Below are 24,720 nucleotides of genomic sequence, written 5' to 3' on the forward strand. Positions count from 1 at the left end.
TAAGTAGTGAACATGGGGAAGCCCTGTCATACTATCCCCACATGTCTTTTCCCACATGTAATAATTAGATTTTTCAAGTTCTAGAGAAAATCCAAGCAAGCTGTCTTCCACTCTTTGGAATGTTCTGTAACTTCAAATGTTTTCCTTTCTTAATCCCTTGGAAAATTTGTATAAAAACTATAACAGATTTTACATTTTTAGCATCAAAGAGAGAAGACAATTACTCAGCAGTTTTCAGCACTAACTTTAGTTAATAAATTTTAGTAAATGACCAAATATAAAACTTACCCTCCACAACCTTTGCATAGTGTCTTATACATAGATGTTCAATAAAGCTTGGATGGTCTGTTGGTTGTCTTAAGATCTCCTCTCAATGATCTTTTGGTGGTAGTGAGTGAAATCCCTATGGCAAGACATGTTTAGTTGGGAGGGTTATTTTTTACCATATTTAAAAAGCAGGCTGAGAAACTGACAGACTTATGGGCAATGCTTCTACTGTCTCAGTCAATCAATTTGAATTACTGCAAAGCTCTCTGTGCTTCATATGTAATTCCTTTTGCTCTTTGAAGAATTTTATTTTTCTTTTTATCTTTTATCTGTGATAAGTTTATGTGATTTGCTTTTATGATGGGTGAACAGACACAATTTCTGCTATGCTAACTTAGAAATGAAACTATCCAGTGACTTGTTCAATGGGCTGAGGGTGGCATCTGCTCTGGGTTTAATTTGACTGCCTTAAAAATATCATTAAAAATGGACATTTTCTTTGTAGACAATAGCTCAGAATTTGATTTATATGTATAAATTCATTATTTATTTATTAATTGGTAGGAATTTGTTTTCACATTTTTTTTGCTCTATCTAGTTTTATTTTTCTATTTTTTTTTAAATTTTTTATTATGTTATGTTAGTCACCATACAGTACATCATTAGTTTTTGATGTAGTGTTCCGTGATTCATTGTTTGCATGTAACACCCAGTGCTCCATGCAATACGTGCCCTCCTTAATACCCATCACCGGCCTAGCACAATCCCCCACCTCCCTCCCCTCTGAAACCCTCAGTTTGTTTCCCAGAGTCCATAATCTCTCATGGATCATTCCCCCTTCTGTTTACCCCCCCTTCATTCTTCCCTTCCTTCTCCTACCGATCTCCCTGCTATTTCTTATGTTCCATAAATGAGTGAAACCATATGATAATTGTCTTTCTCTGCTTGACTTATTTCACTTAGCATAATCTTCTCCACTCCTGTCCATGTTGCTGCAAATGTTGGGTAATCGTTCTTTCTGATGCCTGAGTGATGTTCCATTGTATATATGGACCACATCTTCTTTATCCTTCGTCTGTTGAAGGGCATCTCGGCTTCTTCCACAGTTTAGCTATTGTGGACAATGCTGCTATGAACATTGGGATGCATATGGCCCTTCTCTTCACTATGTCTGTATCTTTGGGATAAATACCCAGTAGTGCAATGGCTGGGTCTTAGGGTAGCTCTATTTTTAACTTTTTGAGGAACCTCCGCACTGTTTTCCAAAGTGGCTGTACCAACTTGCATTCCCACCAACAGTGTAAGAGGGTTCCCCTTTCTCCACATCCTCCCCAACATTTGTTGTTTCTTACCTTGTCAATTTTTGCCATTCTGACTGGCATAAGGTGGTATCTCAATGTGGTTTTGATTTGAATTTCCCTGATGGCTAATGAGTTTGAACATTTTTTCATGTGTCTGTAGCCATTTTTATGTCTTCATTGGAAAAGTGTCTGTTCATATCTTCTGCCCATTTTTTGATTTGATTATTTGTTTCTCGTGTATTGAGTTTGAAAAGTTCTTTATAGATCTTGGATGTCAGCCTTTTATCTGTAGTGTCATTTGCAAATATCTTCTCACATTCCGTGGGTTGCCTCTTTGTTCTGTTGACACTTTCCTTTGCTGTGCAGAAGATTTTTATCTGGATGAAGTCCCAAAAGTTCATTTGTTCTTTTGTTTCCCTTGCCTTTGCAGACGTGTCATGAAAGAAGTTGCTGTGGCAGATGTTGAAGAGCTTACAACCTATGTTCTCCTCCATGATTTTGATGGTTTCCTGTCTCACATCGAGGTCTTTCATCCATTTGGAGTTTATCTTTGTGTATGGTGTGAGAGAGTGGTCAAGTTTCATTCTTCTGTATATAGCTGTCCAATTTTCCCAGCACCATTTATTGAAGAGACTGTCTTTTTTCCACTGGATGTTTTTTCCTGCTTTGTCAAAGATTAGTTGACCATAGAGTCGAGGGTCCATTTCTGGCGTCTGTATTCTGTTCCATTGGTCTATGTGTCTGTTTTTGTACCAGTGCCATACTGTCTTGGTGATCACAGCTTTGTAGTATAGCTTGAAATCAAGCAATGTGATGCCCCCAGCTTTGCTTTTCTTTTTCAACATTTCCTTGGTGATTCGGGGTCTTTTCTGGTTCCACACAAATTTTAGGATTGTTTGTTCCAGCTCTTTGAAAAATGGCATTGGTATTTTGATCGGGATGGCATTGAAAGTGTAGGTTGCTCTGGGTAGCATAGACATTTTAACTATGTTTATTCTTCTGATCCATTAGCATGGAATGTTTTTCCATCTTTTTGTGTCTTCTTCAATGTCTTTCATCAGTATTCTGTAGTTTCTAGAGTATAGATCCTTTACCTCTCTGCTTAAGTTTATTCTGAGATATCTTATGGGGTTTTGGTGCTTTTGTAAATGGAATCAATTCCCTAATTTCTCTTTCTTCAGTCTCATTGTTCGTGTATAGAAATGCAACTGATTTCTGAGCATTGATTTTGTATCCTGCCACATTACTGAATTGTTGTATGAGTTCTAGTAATTTGGGGGTGGGGTCTTTTGGGTTTTCCATATAAAGTATCATGTCACCTGCAAAGAGAAAGAGTTTGACTTCTTCTTTGCCGATTTGAATAAATTTTATTCTTTTTTGTTGTCTGATTGCTGTTGCTAGGACTTCTAGTACTATGATGAACAATAATGGTGAGAGTGGGCATCCTTGTCATGTTCCTGATCTTAAGGGAAAGGCTCTCAGCTTTTCCCCATTGAGAATGATATTCGCTGTAGGTTTTTCATAGGTGGTTTTTATGAAATTGAGATATATGCCCTCTATCCCTACACTCTGAAGGGTTTTAATCAGGAAAGGATGCTGTATTTTGTCAAATGCTTTTTCTGCGTCAATTGAGAGGATCATATGGTTCTTATCTCTTCTCTTATTAATGTGATCTATCACACTGATCGATTTGCGAATGTTGAACCACCCTTGCATCCCAAGGATGAATCCCACTTGGTCGTGATGGATAATCCTTTTAATGTACTGTTGGATCCTATTAGCTAGGATCTTGTTGGATTTGGGCATCCATATTCATCAGGGATATCGGTCTGTAATTCTCCTTTTTGAGGGGGTCTTTGCCTGGTTTGGGGATCAAGGTAATACTGGCCTCATAGAATGCGTTTGGTAGTTTTCCTTCTGTTTCTATTTTTTGAAACAGCTTCAGGAGAATAGGTATTATTTCTTCTTTGAATGTTTGGTAGAATTCCCCGGGGAATCTGTCAGGCCCTAGACTCTTGTTTTTTGGGAGGTTTTTGATCACTCCTTCAATCTCTTCATGATTAATCGGTCTGTTTAGATCATCAATTTCTTCCTGTTTCAGTCTTGGTAGTTTCCAGGTTTCTAGGAAGGCATCCGTTTCTTCCAGGTTATTTAATTTATTGGCATATAGTAGTTGATAATAGTTTCTAATGATTGTTTCTATTTCCTTGGTGTTGGTCGTGATCTCTCCCCTCTCATTCATAATTTTATTAATTTGGGTCCTTTCTCTATTCTTTTGAATAAGTCTGGCCAGTGGCTTATCGATCTTATTTATTCTTTCAGAGAACCAGCTTCTAGTTTTGTTGATCTGCTCTATTGTGTTTCTGGTTTCTAATTCATTGATCTCTGCTCTAATCTTGATCAATTGCCTTCTCGTGCATGGGTTAGGCCTGTTCTTCGGTTCCAACTCCAGCTTCTTAAGGTGAGAATATAAGGACTGCATTTTTGATTGTTCTGTTCTTTTGAGTGAGGCTTGGATGGCTATGTATTTTCCCCTTAGGACCGCCTTGGCAGTGTCCCATAAGTTTTGGACCATTGTGTTTTCATTCTCATTGGTTTCCATTAATTGTTTAAATTCTTCTTTAATTTCCTGGTTTACCCAATCATTCTTATGCAGAGTGGTTCTCAGTCTCCAAGTGTTTGAGTTTCTTCCAAATTTTTCTTTGTGATTGAGTTCCAGTTTCAAAGCACTGTGGTCTGAGAATATGCAGGGAATAATCTCAGTCTTTTGGTATCAGTTGAGACCTGTTTTGTGACCCAGTATATGGTCTATTCTGGAGAAAGTTCCATGTGCACTCGAAAAGAATGAGTATTCTGTTGTTCTGGGGTGTAGTGTTCTATATATGTCTATGAGGTCCATCTGGTCCAGTATGTCATTCAAAGCTCTTGTTTCTTTGTTGATTTTCTGCTTAGATGATCTGTCTATTCCTGAGAGTGGGGTGTTGAGGTCCCCTACTATTAATGTATTATTATCAATATGTGTCTTTATTCTTTTTTTTAATAATATTTATTTTGTTATATTAGTCACCATACAGTACATCCCCAGTTTTTGATGCAATGTTCCACGATTCATTACTTGCATATAACACCCAGTGCACCATGCAATATGTGCCCTCCTTAATACCCATCACTGGCCTATCCCAATCCCCCACCCTTCTCCCCTCTGAAGCCCTCAGTTTGTTTCCCAGAGTCCATAGTCTCTCATGGTTCATTCCCTCTTCTGTTTACCCCTCCCTTCATTCTTCCTTCTCCTACTGATCTTCCTATTTCTTATGTTCCATAAACGAGTGAAACCATATGATAATTGTCTTTCTCTGCTTGACTTATTTCACTTAGCATAATCTCCTCCAGTCCCGTCCATGTTGCTGCAAGGTTAAGAGTTGGCTTGTGTATCTAGCTGCTCCCTGTTGGGGGCATAGATATTTATAATTGTCATATCCACTTGTTGGATACATCCTTTAAGAATAATATAGTGTCCTTCTGTATCTCTAGCTACAGTCTTCAGCTTAAAATCTAATCAGTCTGATATGACAATCACTACCCCAGCTTTCTTTTGAGGTCGTTGGCATGAAGAATTGTTCTCTATCCCTTCACTTTCAGTCTGGATGTATCTTTAGGTTCAAAACAAGTCTCTTGTAGACAGCATATGAATGGGTCATGTCTTTTATCCAGTCTGCAACTCTGTGGCATTTATGGGTGCATTTAGGCCATTCACATTGAGAGTGATTATTGAGAGATATGATTTTAATGATGTCATGTTGCCTGTGACGTCTTTGTTTCTATAGATTGTAAATTTCTGTTCTGTATCACTCTTGGGGTCTTTTTGCTCTTATAGAACCCCCCTTAATATTTCTTTTTTTTTTTTTAAGATTTTATTTATTTATTCGACAGAGAGAGAGACAGCCAGCGAGAGAGGGAACACAAGCAGGGTAAGTGGGAGAGGAAGAAGCAGACTCATAGCGGAGGAGCCTGATGTGGGGCTCGATCCCAGAACGCCGGGATCACGCCCTGAGCTGAAGGCAGACACTTAACCACTGTGCCACCCAGGCGCCCCATCCCCCTTAATATTTCTTGTAGGGCTGGCTTGGTGGTCACATATTCTTTCAGTTTCTGCCAGTCTTGGAAACTCCTTGTCTCTCCATCCCTTTTGAATGACAACCTTGCTCGATAAAGAATCCTTGGCTGCGTGTTCTTCTCACTTAGTGCTCTGAATATGTCTTGCCAGCTTTTTCTGGCCTGCCAGCTCTCTGTAGACAGGTCTGCCGTTATTTTGATGTTCCTCCCTCTGTAGGTGAGGATTCTCTTTCCCCTGGCCGCTTTCAAGATTGTTTCCTTGGATCTAAGATTTGCGAATTGTACTATTATGTGATGTGGTGTTGGTCTGTTCTCATTGATCTTGGGAGGGGTCCTCTGCCTCTTGGACATGAATGCTTGTTTCCTTCGCCAGATTAGGGAAGTTTTCAGCTATAATTTTTTCAAATATCTCTTCTAGACCTCTCTCTTTCTCCACCCCCTCAGGGATGCCGATGATTCTGACATTGGAATGTTTCATTGAGTCAGTAATCTCCCGTAGTCTTATTTCTTGAAATTGGAGTTTTTTTAAGCCATGTTCCCTCTTTTTCCTTCTTTTCTGTCATCTCATCTTCCAACTCACTAATTCGTTCTTCTGCCTCGTTTACCTTGACCATCAGAGCATACAGTTTAGACTGCATTTGATTCATAGCATTCTTAATTTCTGCCAGATTCACTCTCATTTCTGCCCTTAGAGATTCTATATTCTCGCTAATATTTTCGTTAATATTTTTTTCAAGCCTACACATCATCTTGACCATTGTTACTCTGAACTCCATTTCTGACAATTTGGTTATATCCATACCCGTTAGTTCTGTGGCAGAGGCCACAGTCTCTGTTTCTTTCCTTTGTTGGAGGTTCCTCCTCCTTGTCATTCTGATGAAGTGTGGTTGCGGGGATGTACAGAGCCCAAATTATTGACCAGGACCCAGGCAGTGTGCACTTGTTTTATAGGGATCTTAGGGATGTGGGCTTCTTGATTTTTTAGCCTGCCTTCTGAGGAAGGGGACTGCCGCACTGATATTCAGGCAACCCTATTTGGGTAGAGATGCCCCATCCCCTGCGAGGGGCGATGGGGATGGAAACAATGTGAACCGGTATTTCTGGGTTTTTGTGTTCTGGCAGCTTTCCCTGGCGGCTTTCTGTGACTCTTCAGAGGGTCAGAGCAGCAGTGACCATATCCAAGCCTCTGTCTCAGAACAGAGAGATCGCAGTCTGCTCTCCACTGAGCTCTCCTGGCCACTCTAACTCTGTTTCTGTCAATGCTGCTAAAAACCCCACAGCGTCCCAGGTTGTGTGCCCCACAGCCGTTCTCCCAGTGCCGGCACATCTCTGCCCTTTGTGCTTCTAACACCTTTAGCCACCCCCAGTTCCCACGTGCCTGCTCCCGAGCTCCCGGTTCCAGTCTGGTTCGAGTGCGCCCTGGAGCTCCCGTTTTCAGTCTGGTTCGAGTCCGTGCTCTGGAGCTCCTGGTTTTGGTCTGGTTCTTGCGAGCAAGCCTGATCTCACGGTTTCAGTCTGGTTTCCCCACTGCTACCCATCAGAGAGTCCGGCCCACTTCCCAGCACAGGTGGCTACTGCTTCCCCCAAGCACGGCGGCTCCCTCCCCCTTCCGTTTATCTTCCTACAGCTGTGCGTAGATTCACGGCTCCCCGATTCGTACCTCAATACTCAGCGCCAGAGTTGTTCATTTGTAGAGATCCAGATGTATCTTCTTACATCTCAGGCTGATTTCATGGGTGTTCAGGATGGTCTGGTAGATATCCAGCTCAATTCAGGGGACCAGCTGAAAAAGGGGTCCCCTACTCCTCCACCACCATTTTTCCCTCTCCCTCACATTAAATTTTAAAATGCAATTTACTATGCAAATGCCTTGATAGATTATCCAAGAAAATGCCACTTTCCTCTTGTCTTTAAAACCTCCTGGAATACCCTGATTCCTAATGAGGTCCCCAATTTGTTGAGATATGTTTATTTGGTCTTAAGTTTTGTAATTACATGATAAGTGAGCAATAGGCTAATATTTAAAAAATTAGTAAGTTCAGTTACTAACTTAACTGAGGCCAGAATTTCTGAAATGGATATACTGTGGCTTCTCCCCACTCCTCCCACCTTAAATACTACACAGTGAATGGTGAGTTGAGGTCACTTTAGTCATTCAATAAGTCCTGATCATAGGAATACTAATAACTGAGCAATCCTCACTGCAAGCATTTATTGGGCACTTAAAAATTACAGACTCTGTGGCATTATTACAATTAAAGATTTTTATCCTTATAATCACACTATGATATAGGTTCCCAAAATAAATGATAATAATCCTGTTTTACAAATGAGAACATTAAGGTTTAGTTAATACACCTCAAAGAGCCCCATAGCTAATAAACATCACAATCAAGAATCTAAGCCAAGGTCTTGAATACTGTACTTCATTTATACAATGGAACTGAGGCCTACTTACAAATCAAGTTATTAATAAGTCTGAATGTCATTTAGAACACTTTATACCTAAAACCGAGGGAACAAATCAAAGTGCAAGCCTAAGCATGTTCTCAGACAACCCCTGCTGTACTTTGTACTTTGGCTTTGTGTGCTGTTTGCTAATGCTAGTGATTTAATTTGAAGAGGAGTAAGGCAGAACTGTGGGTTGGAAAGTATCTATCCATTGCTTATACAATATCCAATAACCTTTGCCCACTGACAGAACACTAGATTGTTCAGGTGATGCCTGCAGGACCTTGATCTCAGAGACTTTTAGTTCTTACCCTAAGCCAGGAAGCAAATCTTCTTTGGTCTAAACCACTGTAGTTATCTGATTCTCCTTGGGCACGTACTGATCTGGAAGTAGTCATGCAACTTACTTCTAGCCAACCAGCTGTAAGAATAAGTCTGCTGGACTGAGCTTCTAGAAAGGCTTTTTCTTTCCCAATAAAAAGGGGCGGACATGGCTGGCATAGATCTTTGTTCCTCTTAGTTTCTTCTTGCCTGGACTGCGGACATAATGCTTGCTGGTGCATCAGTCGTGTTGTGACCAAGAAATGACAAGCAGGAAGATGAAAGCATGCTAAGTACAGCAATGAACAAAAGGTGTGGAAAGAGCTTGCATCCCGGACAGTGTCATTGAGCATCTGCAGCAGCCTTGGGCAGCCTACCACTGACTTTCATGTCCTGGAGGGGAAAAATGCCGTGATTTGTATGCTGTAGATTTTCACTTATCTGCAGCAGAATATATTGCTAACTGATAAAATGTCTCAGAATATGACCCACACAATAATAACTGGCAGACAATTTTGCTGATACATTTATCAAACTAAAAATCACAAGCCCTCAAACCTTTGCTGACCCTACCACTGGGTATGAGCAAGCTCCATCTCATCCGGCTTGAGTCCTGAGCTAGATTCAGTGCCTTTGGATTCTGAGGGGCCACAGTAATGACTTTCAGCAACTCTGGGGTATTTGCTTAAGTCATAAAATATCATGGCCTTTAGGCTAGCAGGTTGATATAAGATTTTATGATACACTTTAGAATAATAAATACCTATAATTTTGAAAAGAGTCCATAGTAGTGTTGGCAGAAATGACTGTGAGTAATCTGAAAAAGAACTTGGAGTGGTGGAATTCTGTAAGCATGAGACTCATTGAACAAAGGTCCCTGAGTGATTATAAATTGTTAATGTTAGATTTATGAGAGAGCTCACAACTTTAGTGTCTTCATCACAAAACATTTTGAATCTTATTTCTGATATGCAGTCTGATTTGCATGAATCCTTTCCCAATCCAGGCTTCACTTTATTAATCTGTAATATTTCCCCACAGACATTGTAATCAGCCAAAGAAATAACAACTTGGGGAGCTTCTCTAAATTAAAAAAAAAAAAGAGAAAAGAAAAGAAAACAATTTCTAAGAAACATCTTCAAGAATCTTGAAAGGCATTTTAAGTATTTAATTGAATTTCAAAGTGCCTGGAAATAAGGGTAAGGTACATTTATAGGCATTTATCTTTTTAAAAGAGTTTCCTCCCATTTGGTTTGATATACTTTTGTGTAAAACTGCTAGTTTATATAAACTATTATTTCCCAAAAGAAAAAATATGAATATAATGCTTAATATTTCTGAAGTGTTATTTGTTTTTTCTGACCTTGGAGAAGAACATAAGCAAAGTACATGAACTTGATCTGTTTTTATTATCATTTGTAGCTAGGGAAATGTTATTATTTAAGTGGGTATAATTTAGTGCTTTGGCATCCCAAGTCACAATATGAAAATGACTTTAAACTATCCCTTGACTGGAGAGTACATGAGAGATCAATAAAGAAACATATAAAAGTATACTGCAAAGAAAAGTCACTTTCACTAGCATATAAGGTATCTCAATGACATGTGATCAAGAAACAGTTATATAACTACATTATTTATGAGGTGCTTTTTTTTATTTTGTCACCTCTTTACATTTTCAAATACCCTTTATCAGGTCAACATGCTGGAGTCATTTGAAAGCTCAGTCACCCTTTAATTAGAAAGACCAAAACATCAGTCTATTAAACGCTGTGTTAAGTGGAAATACTTGGCCAAATTGAAAGTAGGTGCTTCAGACAGTAAAGTAACTAAACACATAATTTCAGAGAAAGGGTTGTCAAATGGAGTACAGGATTTTTGGGAATGTACATGTGTACACATGCATTTTTCTTTCGGTTGCCTCTAAGTGAAATTGTCTGCAGTGAGCATTATACTTAGTCCAATCTTTGCTGATGGAAACCCCAGCAATGAAGCAAAGTTTAAAAATGTACAAGTAAGGTATAATTTGCTGTATCTCACCTCTAATATTCTTTACAATTTTGTAATGGTCAAGGCCAGGGCAGCTACCTGCTTTCAAGCAATTTGAAAAGTCATTGCCCTCATTTCTCCATTTATTCAAGTTAAAGTTTTTGTTGTAAAAACATTGAGAGTTACTTATAATTTTTATTTATGCCTGTCCCACAGTGAGAGAAAGCACCTTGTCTTTTCTTTCATTCATTCAATCAACAAATATTTATTTAGTTTTTACTATGTGTCAGGTATTGTATCTTGGGCTATAACAGTAAAATAATCAAAGACCCTTACCCTGGTAAACCTTATATTCTAGCTTGCAGAGGTAGTCAACAAATAATAAAGGTAACAAATATATTAAACAGTAAGCTATTAGTTGGCAGTGCTATGGGAAAAAGAAAGTGCAGGATAAAGAGAATCAGGAGTTAAGGAGGAAGAGTACGAAAATTGCAATTTTAAATAGGTTCATTAGGGTAGGTTTTATTTCTATGGTAAAATACTACCATTATGGTTATTCTCAAGCTACCAAAGATTTGAAAAATGGCTTACAAAATTTCCAAATATTTAATAACTGACGCCCATGAACTGCCAAAAATTGGGAGAAAAGTCTGGGTGAGGAGTATACAATTTGGAGTCACCAAAATATAGGTGCTTTTTAAAATCATACATTTTGGGGGTGTGCCAGGGTGGTTCAGTAGGTTGAGCATCTGACTTCAGCTCAGGTCATGATCTTGGGGTCTTGGGATTGAGCCCCATGTTGGGCTCCCCACTAAGTGTCCCTCTCCCTGTACCCCCCTCCCCAGCTAATGCTCTCTCTCTCGCTCACTTGCTTTCAAATGAATAAATAAAATCTGTAAAACATAATAAATAAATAAAGTCATACATTTGGAGGAAAACACCAAGGGAGTAAGTTTAGATAGATGAGAGCCAAGGACCTAATCAAGGTGCATTTCAACCAGTTCTCACAGGTTAGAAAGAATAGAAGAGATTAAAAAGGGAATTGAAAAGGAATAACAAAGTGGACAAAAACTAAGGGAGTGTATCAAATATGGATTCAATATCTCTTCTATTTGAGTTGCATTTTTTTTCAGAATGAGTTTTTGCCCATCCTAAATATGTGGCATCTAGGATTTAAAACTACAGAATTACATTCTAATAAAATAATGGACAATATACACTTACCATAACAATAAACAAAAAATAGCATCCATTTTAGTAATTTCAGTTTGATTTGCATTCATTTCAAAAAGGAATAGGTGGTCTTTTATCACAGATTCCACTATCAAATCAGAATTTTATTTTCATCTTTTATTTGTTTGGAACATGTAAAATTGAATTAATCACAATCCTTAGTTTGTAACATACTCTTAGCATTACATGGTCTGTCCTTATTTATACAGCTATTTACGTATTTGTATTTATCACCCATAAGCCTTACCTAAAATCCAGCACCCAAAACAAAAGTTAAGATCTTGAAAATTACCTAATTTAATGATATAGTTTGCCTACCATTTCATTCATGTGGCTTTTTCTACCCAAGGTAACCATCTTTGTGAAGCTTATGTGTATCTTTCTTCCCATGCTTTACTTTTATTACAGATTTAGTGCATCCATAAATATCCCTTCAAAGTATACTTTATTTTAGTTCTTTTTTTAGTTCGTAGAAAACATAAAATGTCAGCAGTTTTGACACTTTTTCATATAATATTATATTGCTGACATTACATATTATTTTATGTTTCAGTAGTTCATTCATTTCAGTTGCTGTATGTATAATACTCCATTACGTTAATGTATCTCATTCATTCGTTATCAAATTGATGGACCCTTGTATTGTTTCCATATTTTTGCTAGTGTGAACAATACTGTTGCAAACATTCTTATACATTTCTCCTATTGTATATGTATCTGTTCCATTGTTTTTTTTTCTAGCCCTAGCACAAATATCACATTATCTTAGCTTTATATTAGCTTTTAATATCTTATGAAGCAAGTCATACCAATTTGTCCTTCTTCAGTTGTATCTTAGCATTTTTTGGTCATTTGCTCTTTCATATAAATTTTAGTATCAACTTATCAAGGTCTACAAAAAGTTTGTTGAAGTTTTTAGTGTAATTGAATTGAAACTATATATTTTTAAATTTTAATTTTAGGTAGTTAACATAAAATGCAATATTGGTTTTTGGAGTAGAATTCGGTGATTCATCACTTACGTACAATATCCAGTGCTCATCAAAACAAGTGTTCTCCTTAATGCCCATCACCCATTTAGCCCATCCTCCACCATTTCCCTCCATCAAGCCTCAGTTCATTCTCTTTGAGTCTCATATGGCTTGTTTCCCTCTCCTTTTTTTCATTTCCCCCTTCCCGTATGTTCATCTGTTTTCTTTCTTAAATTTCACATATAAGTGAGATTATATGGTATTTGTCTTTCTCTGGCTGACTTACTTTGCTTAGCATAATACAGTCTAGCTCCATCCATGTCATTGCAAATGGCAAGATTTCATTCTTCTAATGGCTGAGTAGTATTCCATTATATATATATATATATAATGGAATATATATATATTCCATATATATACATGCTACATCTTCTTTATCCATTCATCAGTTGATGGACATTTGGGTTCTCTCCATAGTTTGGTTATTCTTGATAATGCTGACATAAACATTAGGGTGTATGTATCCTTTCAAATCTGTATTTTTGTATCCTTTGGGTAAATGCTTAGTAGTGTAATTGCTGGATTGTATGGTAGTTCTATTTTTAACATTTTGAGGAACCTCCTACTGTTTTCCAGAGTGGCTGCATGAGTTTGCATTCCCCCAACAGTGCAAGAGGGTTCCCTTTCTCCACATCCTCACCAACACCTGTTGTTTCTAATTGAAATTATATATTAATTGGGAATAAGAATTGGCTCATGTACTTATGAAAACTGGCAAGTCCAATATTTGCAGTCAATGTCCCAGTTCAAGTATAAGTCTACAGACTACTGTAGAATCAGGAAATGTCAGTATCTGTTTGATGGTGGGCACAAATTGCTGATATTCCAGTGTGAAGGCTATCATTCAGGAGAATTCTCTCTTTCTCAGCAGAGGGTCAGCCTTTTGTTTTATTTAGGCCTTCAGCAGATTGAATGAGTCCCACTGACATTATGAAAGGCAATCTGCTTTACTCAGTCTAATGATTTAAATGTTAATCCCATCCAAAACACTCTCCCAGAAATACCCAGAATAACATTTGACCAAATATCTGGAAACCCCATGGCCCAGTCAACTTAACTGGTAAAATTAACTCTCACATTCATCTACTGAGATGATCATATGACTTTCTCTTGTCATGTGTTAATATGATGGCTGGTAGTTGATTTTCTAATGATGAATCCTACATCATGAATTATTTCTATATACATGAATTGAGGGAGCTTTTGGCTAGTATTTTATCAAGTTTTTACAATTATCTCTTTTTTTAAAAAAGAGAAAAGTAGATTTAATTAGGGAAAAAAATCCATGGTAAAGTAGGAATTAAGCTCTCATTAAATAGTCATATTTAATTGCAGAATATATTTTTGTATGTGTTTATCTTTCTAAGTGAGATTTGCCTATAATTTTCCTTTCTTATGCCCTCATCTACATTTGGGAATATAATTACTTAAGCCACTTAAGATAAATGGAGGAGTGTTTTCTATTTCTCTCTACTCTGGAAAAAATTGTATAATACCAGCTTTTTTGTTTCTTTGGTGTCTTAAGAACTTGACTGTGAAAACCATCTGGACCTAATGTTTTCTATTTGGGAAAAATTTTAACTACTAACTCAGTTTCTTGTAATGGTTATCAAGACCATTCATATGTCTTATATTTTAGCAGTTTTAGTTAGTTACACCTTCTTAGGAATTTGTCACTGCTGCTGTTTTCACATTTAATGGCACACATTTCTTCATAATTTCCTCCTACCATACATTGTTTATGTCCCCTTTATCATTTCTAACAATGTTTATTTATGCCTTTCTCATTTTCTTAATCAGACTCAACAAAAGTTTGTCAATATATGTCTTTTCAGAGATTCAAACTTTTATGTTTTTTATTTCTCTGAATCATAGTTATTTTCTATTTCTGTAAAGGTCAGATAGTAAATATTTTCAACTGTGTGGGCCATATGGTCTCCATAACAGCTACTCAACCCTGACATTGTGGTATGAAAGCAACCATGTTCAATACTAAATGAATTGGTGTGGCTGTGTTCCAATAAAACTTTATTACAAAAACAGCCAACTGGCCCACAGGCTACAGTTGCTGACCTCTGTTCTATTTCAATAATTTCTGCTCTTATTTATTTTAATTATTTATACTTTCTTTGGGAGTTTTCTATTATTTCCCTGGACTCTCTAGCTGGATGTTTAATTCATTAATTTTTGGCTCTTTTAAAATAGTTTATTATTAGAAATAACAAAATATTATTTAAAATGTAGTGCTTTGTTTGAATTCTAGAATTTCTGATACATAAAAATTTACCCCTGAAAGTGCAGTTTAGTCCATCTCTTTAAAAAATGAATTAAGTAACTTTGTGGATAATTATTTTGTAAGTGCCAATAGGCACAGATCCTACTTAGTGCATTTCAGATAATAATAGCACTGTAGAACCAAAAATGTCTAGCCTTAGAACACAGGATTTGCTACATGGTTCAAAGAGAAGGACAGACCTCTTCAGGCAAAGCAGTTCCTAAGAATTATGGTAGTATCTAACAGAAGACACTAAACAAAACAAACAAGCAAACAAAAGGAGCAAATAGAGATATGGAAACCTAGAAATGCAACGAGTTTGTATTGCACTTGTTGCAAGTTAGATTTTCTGGGAGTAGAGGCTGAGATGACATTTTAGGGGATTAATACCTAGGGAAGGGAGAGGGAGATAGCTGAACAGGCCAGAGGGGAAGTCAAACTTGGATGTAGGCTCTACAAAACCTCAACCAACCTTACAAGGAGATCTAAAATTAGAACAGCCCTTCAGAATCATCCAGCAATGAGCTGAAGTGGTCAAGCTTTTATAGTCACACCTTGACAAGTCATTGAATGTGGGCTGCCTCAGGAAAAGTATGGCTATAACCCAGATAGTCCTCTGTAGCTGAGGAAAACCTTGAAGGGGTTGACACTGGACGCTGCCTGCTGATAGCAGGCTAAAGAGTCCTCCCCTGCAATGAGGTCTGAACAGCACCATAGCGCTCCAACAAGCTCCTGACACCAGTCAGGCTCCAAGATAGTGACATTGGGCACGCTTCTTAGAATACCATTCTAAGAAGATAGGGACATTGGTTTTGGTTTAATTTTTCACACCCCTGAATCTCCTTATTAAGCCATCCACTAAAATGCTTCACATTAATTGCCAAGATTTTACCTGATCTAGAGATTGGAATCCCCCATTCCCCAGGATATTGGTCCTATCTTATCAACAGTGCAGTATTATTCTTGATTTAGCTTCTCCTTATCAAGTGTTCACGTGTGTACATTCTGACAAGAAACAAAATGCCAGGGGCGCCTGGGTGGCTCAGTCGTTAAGCGTCTGCCTTCAGCTCAGGGCGTGATCCTGGCATTCTGGGATCGAGACCCACATCAGGCTTCTCCGCTGGGAGCCTGCTTCTTCCTCTCCCACTCCTCCTGCTTGTGTTCCCCCTCTCGCTGGCTGTCTCTCTCTGTCAAATAAATAAAACATTAAAAAAAAAAAGAAAAAAGAAACAAAATGTCAATAAAGAATCACAATCGCCTAGTGAATCAGAAAAGATTAAATTTGCCAAATGAGGAAACAAAGATTTTGTCATATTCCTTAGCTCTGAAAAATGACATCTTTTTGAGAAAAGAAAATTACACAGAATATACAAAGTTTTATTACAAGCATATTCAAGATGCATATAAACACACCAAGGAGTAGACTGAGCTACTGAGAGATAAATAGGAGAATAGGTAAAAATGTCATTGTCACATATAATGTGTGTACATTCCTTTTAAGAATGTAAAATCTAATTTTATGAGTTCATAATAAGTAAAAGACTATTTTTTTTAACTTTTTTACTATTTTCTATTCTTGGCTGTTATCCTGATATTTTAAAGATGCAAATATCCTGTGATTCTTTAGAATATTTGGCAAAATGACATTATGTTCCCCAGAAATGTTCTCCGCTTGTATTTTCTTGTTGTGTGTGTGCACTGAAGGGACTCAGTTATTTGCAGGGAGGGGGGAAGATTCATCTTCTAAAGGCTTGCTTATCAATATCAATCTTTGTCTCTGAAAATTTTTTTGTCCCCTTAGCCAAAGAAATGAAAGGCTGTATAGAGCATAGCTCAGGAAAAGCACAATATGTTTCCTTCAGTGGCTTCTTCCCAGACTATGAACAGCTTGAGGTAGTGTAAGTCAAGTGAAACACCATCTCTTAGGTTCATCCAAAACATTTCACCTAGACATTTGTCATCTATAAATTTTGTACACCAAATTTCAGTTTTCTGACTTAGGATAGAATCACCAGTATCTGCAGACGTTAGTGGCAATAATAGCTGTCAAGGAGTTTTCAGTGTCTTTTATATCATGGCCAAGAGGTATTATCCTGTGTCTTTATGGTTAATGCCACAGTGCAGAGTGCTTTGTGGTCTACACAATGTGATTATTTGTGAACTCACTAATCTTCTGTGAATTTCTCACCTCTGGAATTCATCACCTCAGAGTTTGCTTTTTGCTCCATCTTATCTAATTTTCTTAAATCACAAATTATTTTATAAATTACATCAAACCTGAATAAGAATACTAGGGTGAATTATTCCAACAATTGCCAGTTTGGGGCCCTTTTAAGAAGTATTGTTGATCTCCCTATGCATTATTTTGCCCCTAGTGTACATCATACTGTAACTCAGAATGCAGTCGTCTTGATGGATTTGCAGCCAGACTGACAAAAACCACAGCAGTCATGGCCAATTTTCCCAGTTCCATTTTATGGAGTGTTAACTAAGAAGCATAATTTTGACCTTTTAATGATTGAGCCTTGGGTATTTTTCCCAAACAGCACTATTCAAGGGAGAGGAAGTGATTCCTATTAACCTATAGGACACACTTAATTTGGAGGACTGTCTAATTGAGACATCTTCCAGATACTCCATTTAAACATAATGATGTATAATGGCAGTAACTGCCACTTAATTGGGAGAGTAATTCTGATACATCAGAAAGCAACCAAAACCATTGAAGGGTGTTGCTTTCCTATTTAAAAGAGTAAATTTATTATAAGTTCACAAATTATATTTTTACTTTTCTAAACTCTCAATTCCTGTGATATTGGGGGTATTTCCTATTATTTTAGCCCCATTGCTACCTTGAAATTCCAGTTAATAAGAGCTGACCAATTTAATTAAGACAGTTTTTACTTGGAATATTATCTTAGATAATGTAAGGGAACAAATGAAAATTACCAAATCTCTATGCTGTATCAGGGGCTATATTATATATTTAAACATATGATATTTCCTTTGATGTTCACAAGCTATTATTACTCATATTTTAAAATGGAGAACCTGAAGCTCAAAGAGGTTAAGTAACTTGCTTGAGATTACATAGCAAATAGAAGTCCAGGAGAAATGCAAGCCTTAATCTATTTGATTCTCCTTTGTAGCTGTGGGTTCTTTGGGCTCTAACAAGGGTCAATATGGTGTTAGCGTTGATCCACATTTTTTGAACACCCCTGATGAATAAAGAGGAGTAACAAGTTTGGATTTTATTTCTACACTTTTTTACTTAACAGTACCAAGTCTATTAGGTGATTCATTTATTTGTAGAAACAGTTCACATTTTCCAACATTTCACTCAATTTAGTAGGTGAAAGTGATATTAGATGAATATGACAATTAGGTTGAGGATTATACTGCGGCCACCACTAAAAGTGTCTTTTTAAAGAAAGTTATAAGAATGTCAGAAATATTATTTACCTAAAATCTGAAGGCACAATCCTATCTTAGAAACTATTTTTAGGTTTTACTGAGGCCAACAATCTTCCTCCCAATCTAGCTTTCTAGACAAAAGAAATGATACCCTAGGTTTTATCTACAAAGCTTCAGGCTAATGGAAGTCTTTATGTTGGCTTCCAGGGAACACACGCACACATACACACTCGCACCACCACTCTACACTTCAGTTATCCCAAAGCAGTAGCTATTACTTAGACATTTGCAATCTGTTCATCTACCAGAATTAAGTAAACAGAGTGGAGGAAAGAGAAAGAAGAAAGAAAGAAAGAAAGAAAGAAAGAAAGAAAGAAAGAAAGAAAGAAGAAAGAAAGAAAGAAAGAAAGAAAGAAAGAAAGAAAGAAAGAAAGAAAGAAGAAAGAAAGAAAGGAGAAAGAAGAGAAGGAAGGGAGGAAGGAAGAAAAAGGGAAGGAAGGAAGGGTGGCAGGAAGGAAGGGGGGGAAGGATGGAGGCAGTTTTCCAAATTGGGGAAATTTTAGGAAAAAAAATTAGTTTGCCTGTTTGCATTGATCAAATTCCCCTGTAAAAGTGCTTAGTTCTACACTTGCTTTACTTCCATAGAGATATCTAAAATAAAGCCAATAATATTAATACTCAGTGTAATGTCTACAAAACTTTTGAAACTAAGTTTCAACAAAATTTTTGAAATTTTCTATAAATTTAAATTGAAGAAATGACACACATTGTCTCCAATTATTATAGTTATCAATTAGCCCAACTCAAATGTAATTGTCTACTTTAGTTTCTCATTATACAAGTAATTACTCCTTCTGATATTTTTTCCTGACTGAAAAATATGAAATAAACCTCAAGATTTTACTAAAGGATTTAGCTTGAGATTTTGTGGGATTTAAATAATAGGAAGCAAACTTTTCTGTAATGCTGAACATAAATATTTATGTCAGGGTCATGCTTGAGATTTATTTGTTTGTTTTTATAATGGAAAGCTTTTAAATATAGTATAAATTATTATCAGAATGATATTACAATGTTAAATCTCTTTATCGAAAATAAGAAAATATTTAAATAGAAGGACTAGAATTCCTAATTAGCTTTCTCTAGTTCATTCCTAGCTTTATTTTTCTATTGAATATATTTGACATACAACATTCTGTAAATTTAAGGTATACAGCATGCTAATTTGACATTTATATTGTGAATATGATTGTTGTCAAAGTGATATTTAGCACCTCTGTCACATTACACAGTTATTCTTTCTTTTTAGTGGTTGGAATAATTAAGTTTTAGTCTCAGCAAAATTAGAAGTATATTTAGAACTTAAGCAAACAAAGGTTCTTACAGGAAAACATTTTTCTGAGAAATATAACTCCTTTATATAAATGTTGCCTAAAAACAATTTTAATTATTATATATATATTTATATATGTATACATATATATAAATTATATATATGTGTATATATATATGTATGTGTGTAAAACAGAAGCATTTATGTTCATTTAGGTAAATTAAAATAGAGAGTAGGTGACTTTCTGAATTGGATACTTTAGCATTAGGCCAAAGGACATCTGACTAACTTGATCTGGTATATCAATACTATCACAATACTATGCAGTATTTAATCAGAGGCATATATTGAACATGTGTTCTGTGTGAGATAATGGGTGTAAAAACAAACATTCTTTCTTGCTGATAAGTCTATGGGTCAAAAGGAGAGATAGGAAAAGACAAATTGAGTCATTTTTTTAGTGAACGGGAGACAAACTAGTCCTTCAGACATGAGTATTTGGCAGAAATCTCTCCAAAATTACCAAAATGAGCCTGTCACTCCAAAACAACTGAAAATGTTTGTTGCTCATGATAAAATTTAATTTTTTGGAAAAAATTTTTGAATTGTGAAAAACTTGTATTAACCACACTGAGTTTTGACAACTTCTCAATACTTAAGACTTTTTGGGTGAGATGGGGAATATTAATGAATGCATGTTTCTGATATTATATAATAAAATGTGTCAATATTTGAAAGTTCTACATATTTGGTTAACCAATATTTTCCAAATGATCAAAGCATAATGTTACAAAATCATACACTGGTTAAAGATCTCTTCAAAGTACAGAGATAGACTAAGAGATTTTAACATAACAGAGAAGGAAAAGTGCATTGATGTAGTTTTAATTTCAAATTCCACACTGCAACTAATCTTTTAGAAACTACCACTGTTGAATTTTGGCGTACTATCAAAGAATAATGTTGGTGACCATATAAAAAGGGTAGTAAAACACAGTTGATCCTTGAACTTGAACAGCACGGTTTTAAAAGGTGTGGATCCACTTACACATGGATTTTTTTCAATAAATACGGTACAGTACTATAAATCTATTTTCTCTTCCTCATGAATTTCTTAATAATGTTTTCCTTTATACTGCTTACTTTTTATAAGAATACAGTATATAATACATATAACATACAAAACATAAGTTACTCAACTGTTTATGTTATTAGTAAGGCTTCCCGTCAACAGTAGACTATTAGTAGTCAAGTTCTTGGGGTGTCAAAAGTTATATGTGAGTTTTCAACTGTGTGGGTGTTGGTTCCCCAAGCCCCACACTGTTCAAGGGTCAACTGTACTTCATCTTAACCTCATATCTTTGTGAAGCCAGATTTTTTGCCATATATGCCAATCAAAAGAACATATTGCAAAGATTGAGTGCAGAAGCAGACTCTAGCTGTCTTTTCTAAAACCAGTCATCAATATATATGCAAAGCTCTAACACCATATCACTTTTTTCACTACATTTCTTACTCTTAGAAAATATAGGTATTCTTTAGGAAAGTATTTCTAAGTTTTCATTTCTAATAAGGTAAATACATGTAACCCAGATAAGCAAAAGCTTTTTGGGGTGTTCAATAAATTTTTAAGAGTGTGAATGGTACCTAAGACAAAAGGGTTTGAGAACCCTGGATCTCAAGGGAGACTCTGGTTATCTGAGAAAGGCCATCAGCGGATTTTGATTTTCCATTAGGGAATTTAAAAAAAGAAAAAAGGTTGGAAATCAGTGAGTACTATTCATGAGTTGTTAAAATTCCATCATAATTTTTCACATCCCAATGTTTCAGAGGGAAGAGATGGCTGAGTGTGAATCTGTTAGCTTTGTGTTGTTTGGGGGAGAAAAGCAAAGCAGTCATATCGTGAATTGCTATGATAAAGTAGAGTAAGAGCAAGCACTAATAATGGAGGCTAGAAAAGAGGAGGGAGGCTGGAAGGAAAGGATGTAAGAGGTCTCCTGTTACTCCAGGTGAAGCCTCAATAAACACTGACAAGAAAGCTGAAGCTATGGGTGGAGTGAACTCAAAAGAGGTTGAGGAGGAAATAGATTCCATTTGAAGGAGTATAAAAGATGTCTCTGGGATTTCTGGCTTAACATCTTGAGTGTATTGTGCAAGAATTAGCGACTCCCCCCAAAAACCTATAATATTACTATTGAACTCTAGCTTTCTGCCATCATGTGATTCTCAAAATTTCTACCTATAAATCACAAGCCAGGAAGTTCTTGGTGTTCTGTGATTAAATAGGACAGCAGGAGTATCAGAAAGCATGTTTGAATCAACTAATTTTACAGATGAAGATTTGCCCATGGAATCTGGGTTTTCTGACTCTTGAATCTGCAGGGGTTTTCTTTGTTTTGTTTTTGTGTTTGTTTTCTTTAGTAGGCTCCATGCCCCGCATGGAGCCCAATGTGGGGCTTGAACTCATGACTCTGAGGTCAAGACCTTAGCTGAGATCAAGAGTCAGACACCAAACCAACTGAGCCACCCAGATGTCCCAAATCTGCAGTTTTTATGACTATAAAGAAAAATAACCCCTTAAAATTTTTATCCCAGGGAGACCAAGAGATTCATTTCATACTAAATTATCGGGATGGTTTTGACCAGGGTCCCTGGGTGATTCAGTCTGTTAAACTTCTACCTTTGGCTCTGGTCTTGATCCCGGGGTCCTGGGATCAAGGCCCATCTCCAGCTCCCTGCTCAGTGGGGAGTCTGCTGCTAGCTCTTCCTCTCCCTCTGCCCCCTCTCCCCCTGCTTGTGTTCTCTCTCACTCTCTTTCTCTCAAATAAATAAAATCCTTTTTAAAAAGATAGTTTTGACCAGTGTAAATGTTCTGAATTCTAGATTTAAATTCACTGATACATCAGAGCTAGATTAACCAGAACAGACTGGCTTTCCATATGAGATATTTTAGAGAGGAATGTCAAACATCATCTGCATGTGCAACCTAAACCCTATTTCATTAATTCCATCTGCAGCCACTTTTACTTTTACCTATAATGTGTAAGTCACTTTTCCATCTTAAATGTATTGCATAAACCCCTTTTTTATGATTTGGCAGTACTATTCCTCTCAAGTATTATTATGATAGTCCATTTCCGTGCTCTAGTTAATAGGTCACAACAATGGTACAACATGCCATCCAGAAAGACACTTGATTCTCCACATTAAAAGAAAGAAACAGGGTGTGGATAATTCAAAATGGTGACTAATCCAAGAGACATTTAAATTTGTAATATGTTTAGTGCTAACATTAAACATGGACATAATTATATTTTGAAAATTCTCCTCGAACAAATGAAGTCACTCTCTAAACATCTCCGTTTTCCTTGTTTTTGCTGTTTAATTATCCATACCCTATCTCATATCCTCCTTTTGGTATACTTTGTGATAGTTATGTCTAAAACCTTCAAAAGAACACTATTTTAGAAATATAAAGAGGCTGATAAATTATATAGTTGAGATATAGCAAATATTTACTTCAATAGTAATTATTTTCTATCCTTCACCCTTAGCAGACATTTCTTACTGATCATGGTACTTTTGACCAAGGGGCCTAAATTCCGCTTCAGAATTCTTCCCAACCCAGCACTCCCAGACATCTATGTTGGACTAACACAAGAGTTAAAACCTATTTGAAACTTCTGATGCTGACATTCCCACAAACAGTCCCACCAATGATGGTCACTCCTTATCTGGTAACAGTTGGCTAGCTACATTGCTAAGTCTAGAATGCAAAACTCTTCATTCCAGATCTGTAAGGCCTTTGCAGCATCTTTTAGTATCAAGAGTCTGTCTTCTTTAGATTTGATATGAGTTAATTGAATTGACTCATTTAACCTGAGTTATATGAGTATATATAACATAACTGCTACCTGTTAAAATAAGATTTGATTCTAAAAATTTACAGTGCAGACAATTACAGTGAATCCATATTATTGTTTATCTTAAGTCATTCTTAATTTGGTCGTGCTTTCATTTTTTTTGAGCTAAATATGTGGCTTTTTTTTTCCAGTTATACTGAGAAATAGTTGACATACACCACTGTTTAAGTTTGTTTTACAGCATGATAGTTTAATTTACATATAATGTGAAATGATTACCACAATCAGTTCAGCTAACATACAATAAAAAGAAAAGAAAGAAAAGAAAAAAAAGTTTCTCCTTGTGATGAGAACTCATAGATAAGATTTTCTCTCTTAACAACTTCCCCATATATTCTACAACAGGGCTAGCTAGAACAGTCAAGCAAGTAAAAGAAATAAAACATACCAGAATTAGAAAGGAAGAAGTTAAACTGTCTCTATTTGCAGATGACATGATTTTATATATAGAAAATTCTAGAGACTCAACCAAAAAACCATTAGATCTAATCAATGAATTCAGTCATGTTGTAGGATACAAAATTAACATGTAAAAATCAGTACTGTTTCTATTCACTAACAAATTTTCTGAAGAAGAAATAAATCAATTCCATTTACAATAACATAAAACAGTAAAATACTCAGGAATAAATTTAACTAAGGAGGTGAAAGTTCTGTACTCTGAAAACTATAAGACATTGATGAAAGAAATCAAAAAAGACACAAATAAATGGAAAGGTACCCTATATTCATGGATTGGAAGAATTAGTATTGTTAAAATGTCAGTACTACCAAATGCCATCTATAGATTCAATATACAATCTCTAAAGATTTCAATTGCATTTTTTACAGAGGTAGAAAAAACTCCTAAAATTTATACGGATTCACAAAAGACCCCAAATATCCCAAGAAATCATGAGAAAGAAGAACAAAGCAGAAGGCATCACACTTCCTGATTTCAAACTATACTGTAAAGCTGTAGTCATCAAAACAGTATGGTATGGGCATAAAAACAGACAGACTAACAGAATAGAATTGAAAGCCCAGAAATAAACCCAAGCACCCACAGTCAACTAATATTTGAGGGAGC

The 24,720-nt window shown here is 36.3% G+C and overlaps 1 protein-coding gene across 1 annotated transcript in view; it reads right to left on the reverse strand.

The window, feature by feature from the left end:
- Positions 1 to 7,883: 7,883 nt before the first annotated feature.
- Positions 7,884 to 24,720, reverse strand: part of TWIST1 (twist family bHLH transcription factor 1) — a 59,852-nt gene continuing 43,015 nt past the window's right edge. Inside the window, exon 3 of the mRNA XM_026507099.4 lies at positions 7,884 to 16,168. The gene's annotated coding sequence lies outside the window, so the exon portion shown is untranslated. The remainder of the gene's footprint in view (positions 16,169 to 24,720) is intronic.

The sequence above is a fragment of the Ursus arctos genome, unplaced genomic scaffold (assembly GCF_023065955.2).
Source record: "Ursus arctos isolate Adak ecotype North America unplaced genomic scaffold, UrsArc2.0 scaffold_3, whole genome shotgun sequence".
Classification (NCBI taxonomy): domain Eukaryota; kingdom Metazoa; phylum Chordata; class Mammalia; order Carnivora; family Ursidae; genus Ursus; species Ursus arctos.